General features: G+C 38.5%; 1 protein-coding gene across 2 annotated transcripts in view; it reads left to right on the top strand.

The window, feature by feature from the left end:
* SUCLG2 (succinate-CoA ligase GDP-forming subunit beta) overlaps positions 1-6,597 on the top strand; it is a 345,782-nt gene that overhangs the window by 265,794 nt on the left and 73,391 nt on the right. The window lies entirely within an intron of this gene.

Raw genomic sequence — 6,597 nt, 5'->3', positions numbered from 1 at the left:
ACTTTTATTAAGCTTCAAGTGAACGTTTACAAATCCAATCAGTCTGTCACATATAAGTTTACATACATCTCACTCCCTACTCCCACTTGCTCTCCCCCTCTTGAATCAGCCCTTTCAGTCTCTCCTTTCTTGACAATTTTGCCGGCTTCCCTCTCTCTCTATCCTCCCATCCCCCCTCCAGACAAGAGTTGCCAACACAATCTCAAGTGTCCACCTGATATAATTAGCTCACTCTTCATCAGCATCTCTCTGCCACCCGCTGACCAGTCCCTTTCATGTCTGATGAGTTGTCTTCGGGGATGGTTCCTGTCCTGTGCCAACAGAAGGTCTGGGGACCATGGCCGCCGGGATTCCTCTAGTCTCAGTCAGACCATTAAGTTTGGTCTTTTTATGAGAATTTGGGGTCTGTATCCCAGTGATCTCCTGCTCCCTCAGGGGTCCTCTGCTGTGCTCCCTGTCAGGGCAGTCATCGATTGTGGCCGGGCACCAACTAGTTCTTCTGGTCTCAGGATGATGTAGGTCTCTGGTTCATGTGGCCCTTTCTGTCTCTTGGGCTCTTAGTTGTCGTGTGGCCTTGGTGTTCTTCATTTTCCTTTGCTCCAGGTGGGTTGAGACCAATTGCTGCATCTTAGATGGCCGCTTGTTAGCATTTAAGACCCCAGACGCCACATTTCAAAGTGGGATGCAGAATGATTTCATAATAGAATTATTTTGCCAATTGACTTAGAAGTCCCCGCAAACCATGTTCCCCAGACCCCCACCCTTGCTCCGCTGACCTTTGAAGCATTCATTTTATCCCGGAAACTTCTTTGCTTTTGGTCCAGTCCAATTGAGCTGACCTTCCATGTATTGAGTGTTGTCTTTCCCTTCACCTAAAGCAGTTCTTATCTACTGATTAATCAATAAAAAACCCTCTCCCACCCTCCCTCCCCCCCTCGTAACCACAAAAGTATGTGTTCTTCTCAGGTTTACTATTTCTCAAGATCTTATAATAGTGGTCTTATACAATATTTGTCCTTTTGCCTCTGACTAATTTCGCTCAGCATAATGCCTTCCAGGTTCCTCCATGTTATGAAATGTTTCAGAGATTCGTCACTGTTCTTTATCGATGCGTAGTATTCCATTGTGTGAATATACCACAATTTATTTACCCATTCATCCGTTGATGGACACCTTGGTTGCTTCCAACTTTTTGCTATTGTATACAGAGCTGCAATAAACATGGGTGTGCATATATCTGTTTGTATGAAGGCTCTTGTATCTCTAGGGTATATTCCCAGGAGTGGGATTTCTGAGTTGTATGGTAGTTCTATTTCTAACTGTTTAAGATAACGCCAGATAGATTTCCAAAGTGGTTGTACCATTTTACATTCCCACCAGCAGTGTATGAGAGTTCCAATCTCTCCGCAGCCTCTCCAACATTTATTATTTTGTGTTTTTTGGATTAATGCCAGCCTTGCTGGTGTGAGATGGAATCTCATCGTAGTTTTAATCTGCATTTCTCTAATGGCTAATGATCGAGAGCATTTTCTCATGTATCTGTTGGCTGCCTGAATATCTTCCTTAGTGAAATGTGTGTTCATATCCTTTGCCCACTTCTTGATTGGGTTCTTTGTCTTTTTGTGGTTGAGTTTTGACAGAATCATGTAGATTTTAGAGATCAGGCGCTGGTCGGAGATGTCATAGCTGAAAATTCTTTCCCAATCTGTAGGTGGTCTTTTTACTCTTTTGGTGAAGTCTTTAGATGAGCATAGGTGTTTGATTTTTAGGAGCTCCTAGGTATCGGGTTTCTCTTCATCATTTTTGGTAATGTTTTGTATTCTGTTTATGCCTTGTATTAGGGCTCCTAGAGTTCTCCCAATTTTTTCTTCCATGATCTTTATCGTTTTAGTCTTTATGTTTAGGTCTTTGATCCACTTGGAGTTAGTTTTTGTGCATGGTGTGAGGTATGGGTCCTGTTTCATTTTTTTGCAAATGGATATCCAGTTATGCCAGCACCATTTGTTAAAAAGGCTATCTTTTCCCCAATTAATTGACACTGGTCCTTTGTCAAATATCAGCTGCTCATACGTGGATGGATCTATGTCTGGGTTCTCAATTCTGTTCCATTGGTCTACGTGCCTGTTGTTGTACCAGTACCAGGCTGTTTTGACTACTGTGGCTGTATAATAGGTTCTGAAGTCAGGTGAAGTGAGGCCTCCCACTTTCTTCTTCTTTTTCAGTAGTGCTTTGCTTATCCGGGGCTTCTTTCCCTTCCATATGAAATTGGTGATTTGTTTCTCTATCCCCTTAAAATATGACATTGGAATTTGGATCGGAAGTGCGTTAAATGTATAGATGGCTTTTGGTAGAATAGACATTTTTACTATGTTAAGTCTTCCTATCCATGAGCAAGGTATGTTTTTCCACTTAAATATGTCCTTTTGAATTTCTTGTAGTAGAGCTTTGTAGTTTTCTTTGTATAGGTCTTTTACATCCTTGGTAAGATTTATTCCTAAGTATCTTATCTTCTTGAGGGCTACTGTGAATGGTATTGATTTGGTTATTTCCTCTTCGGTGTTCTTTTTGTTGATGTAGAGGAATCCAAGTGATTTTTGTATGTTTATTTTATAACCTGAGACTCTGCCAAACTCTTCTATTAGTTTCAGTAGTTTTCTGGAGGATTCCTTAGGGTTTTCTGTGTATATAATCATGTCATCTGCAAATAGTGATAACTTTACTTCTTCCTTGCCAATCCGGATACCTTTTATTTCTTTGTCTAGCCTAATTGCCCTGGCTAGGACTTCCAGCACGATGTTGAATAAGAGTGGTGATAAAGGGCATCCTTGTCTGGTTCCCGTTCTCAAGGGAAATGCTTTCAGGTTCTCTCCATTTAGAGTGATATTGGCTGTTGGCTTTGCATAGATGCCCTTTATTATGTTGAGGAATTTTCCTTCAATTCCTATTTTGGTAAGGGTTTTTATCATAAATGGGTGTTGGACTTTGTCAAATGCCTTTTCTGCATCAATTGATAAGATCATGTGGTTTTTGTCTTTTGTTTTATTTATGTGATGGATTACATTAATGGTTTTTCTGATATTAAACCAGCCTTGCATACCTGGTATAAATCCCACTTGATCAGGGTGAATTATTTTTTTGATGTGTTGTTGGATTCTATTGGCTAGAATTTTGTTGAGGATTTTTGCATCAATGTTCATGAGGGATATAGGTCTATAATTTTCTTTTTTTGTAATGTCTTTACGTGGTTTTGGTATCAGGCAGATGGTGGCTTCATAGAATGAGTTGGGTAGTATTCCGTCATTTTCTATGCTTTGGAATACCTTCAGTAGTAGTGGTGTTAACTCTTCTCTGAAAGTTTGGTAGAACTCTGCAGTGAAGCCGTCCGGGCCAGGGCTTTTTTTTGTTGGAAGTTTTTTGATTACCGTTTCAATCTCTTTTTTTGTTATGGGTCTATTTAGTTGTTCTACTTCTGAATGTGTTAGTTTAGGTAGGTAGTGTTTTTCCAGGAATTCATCCATTTCTTCTAGGTTTGCAAATTTGTTAGAGTACAATTTTTCATAATAATCTGAAATGATTCTTTTAATTTCATTTGGTTCTGTTGTGATGTGGTCCTTCTCGTTTCTTATTTGGGTTGTTTCCTTTCCTGTATTTCTTTAGTCAGTCTAGCCAATGGTTTATCAATTTTGTTAATTTTTTCAAAGAACCAGCTTTTGGCTTTGTTAATTCTTTCAATTGTTTTTCTGTTCTCTAATTCATTTAGTTCAGCTCTAATTTTTATTATTTGTTTTCTTCTGGTGCCTGATGGATTCTTTTGTTGCTCACTTTCTATTTGTTCAAGTTGTAGGGACAGTTCTCTGATTTTGGCTCTTTCTTCTTTTTGTATGTGTGCATTTATTGATATAAATTGGCCTCTGAGCACTGCTTTTGCTGTGTCCCAGAAGTTTTGATAGGAAGTATTTTCATTCTCGTTGCTTTCTATGAATTTCCTTATTCCCTCCTTGATGTCTTCTATAACCCAGTCTTTTTTCAGGAGGGTATTGTTCATTTTCCAAGTATTTGATTTCTTTTCCCTAGTTTTTCTGTTATTGATCTCTAGTTTTATTGCCTTGTGGTCTGAGAAGATGCTTTGTAATATTTCGATGTTTTAGACTCTGCAAAGGTTTGTTTTATGACCTAATATGTGGTCTATTCTAGAGAATGTTCCATGTGCGCTAGAAAAAAAAGTATATTTTGCAGCAGTTGGGTGGAGAGTTCTGTATAAGTCAATGAGGTCAAGTTGGTTGATTGTTGTAATTAGATCTTCCGTGTCTCTATTGAGCTTCTTACTGGATGTCCTGTCCTTCTCCGAAAGTGGTGTGTTGAAGTCTCCTACTATAATTGTGGAGGTATCTATCTCACTTTTCAATTCTGTTAAAATTTGATTTATGTATCTTGCAGCCCTGTCATTGGGTGCATAAATATTTAATATGGTTATGTCTTCCTGATCAATTGTCCCTTTTATCATTATATAGTGTCCTTCTTTATCCTTTGTGGTGGATTTAAGTCTAAAGTCTATTTTGTCAGAAATTAATATTGCTACTCCTCTTCTTTTTTGCTTATTGTTTGCTTGATATACTTTTTTCCATCCTTTGAGTTTTAGTTTGTTTGTGTCTCTAAGTCTAAGGTGTGTCTCTTGTAGGCAGCATATAGATGGATCGTGTTTCTTTATCCAGTCTGTGACTCTCTGTCTCTTTATTGGTGCATTTAGTCCATTTACATTCAGGGTAATTATAGATAAATAAGTTTTTAGTGCTGTCATTTTGATGCCTTTTTATGTGTGTTGTTGACAATTTCATTTTTCCACATACTTTTTTGTGCTGAGGCGTTTTTCTTAGTAAATTGTGAGATCCTCATTTTCATAGTGTTTGACTTTATGCTAGTTGAGTCGTTACGTTTTTCTTGGCTTTTATCTTGAGTTATAGAGTTGTTATACCTTTTTGTGGTTACCTTATTATTTACCCCTATTTTTCTAAGTAAAAACCTAACTTGTATTGTTCTATATCGCCTTGTATCACTCTCCATATGGCAGTTCAATGCCTCCGGTATTTAGTCCCTCTTTTTGATTATTCTGATCTTTTACCTATTGAGTTCCATGATTCCCTGTTATGTGTATTTTTTTTTTAATTAATCTTAATTTGTTTGTTTTTGTGATTTCCCTATTTGAGTTGATATCAGGACGTTCTGTTTTGTGACCTTGTGTTGTGTTGATATCTGATATTATTGGTTCTCTGACCAAACAATATCCTTCAGTATTTCTTGTAGCTTTGGTTTGGTTTTTGCAAATTCTCTAAACTTGTGTTTGTCTGTAAATATCTTAATTTCGCCTTCATATTTCAGAGAGAGTTTTGCTGGATATATGATCCTTGGCTGGCAGTTTTTCTCCTTCAGTGTTCTGTATATGTCGTCCCATTCCCTTCTTGCCTGCATGGTTTCTGCTGAGTAGTCTGAACTTATTCTTATTGATTCTCCCTTGAAGGAAACCTTTCTTTTCTCCCTGGCTGCTTTTAAAATTTTCTGTTTATCTTTGGTTTTGGTGAGTTTGATGATAATATGTCTTGGTGTTTTTCTTTTTGGATCCATCTTAAATGGGGTTCGATGAGCATCTTGGATAGATATCCTTTCGTCTTTCATGATGTCAGGGAAGTTTTCTGTCAGGAGTTCTTCAGCTATTCTCTCTGTGTTTTCTGTTATCCCTCCCTGTTCTGGGACTCCAATCACCCGCAGGTTATCCTTCTTGATAGAGTCCCACATAATTCTTAGGGTTTCTTCATTTTTTTTAATTCTTTTATCTGATTTTTTTTCAGCTATGTTGGTATTGATTCCCTGGTCCTCCAGATGTCCCAGTCTGCATTCTAATTGCTCGAGTCTGCTCCTCTGACTTCCTATTGCGTTGTCTAATTCTGTAATTTTATTGTTAATCTTTTGGATTTCTACATGTTGTCTCTCTATGGATTCTTGCAACTTATTAATTTTTCCAGTATGTTCTTGAATAATCTTTTTGAGTTCTTCAACAGTTTTATCAGTGTGTTCCTTGGCTTTTTCTGCAGTTATCCTAATTTCATTTGTGATATCTTTAAGCATTCTGTAAATTAGTTTTTTATATTCTGTATCTGATAATTCCAGGATTGTATCTTCATTTGGGAAAGATTTTGATTCTTTTGTTTGGGGGGTTGGAGAAGCTGTCATGGTCTGCTTGTTTAAGTGGTTTGATATGGATTGTTGTCTCCGAGCCATCACTGGGAAACTAGTTTTTCCAGAAAATCCGCTAAAAAAAAAATGCAGTCAGATCCCTATCAGAGTTCTCCCTCTGGCTCAGGCTATTCGGATGTTAATGAAGCCGCCTGGGGAGGGTGGGGGAGGGAACAGAGAGATAGGAGAGTAGCACCTCAGAATGTAGCCAGAGTTGCTTGTCTTGCTTGGAATGACTATTATATCTGAGATTCCCGCGGGCGCGTTGCCTATGTGTGCTGGCTGTGTGGAGGTTGCCCCTGGGGGGTCTGGCCTGCTGGAGTCACGGTCATATCCTCCGCTTCCAGCTGCACACCCAGCGTCAAGGCT

The sequence above is a fragment of the Elephas maximus genome, chromosome 20 (genome assembly GCF_024166365.1).
Source record: "Elephas maximus indicus isolate mEleMax1 chromosome 20, mEleMax1 primary haplotype, whole genome shotgun sequence".
Classification (NCBI taxonomy): domain Eukaryota; kingdom Metazoa; phylum Chordata; class Mammalia; order Proboscidea; family Elephantidae; genus Elephas; species Elephas maximus.
Note: the sequence above shows the minus strand (reverse complement) of the source record. Positions and strands in the feature narration are given on the sequence as shown.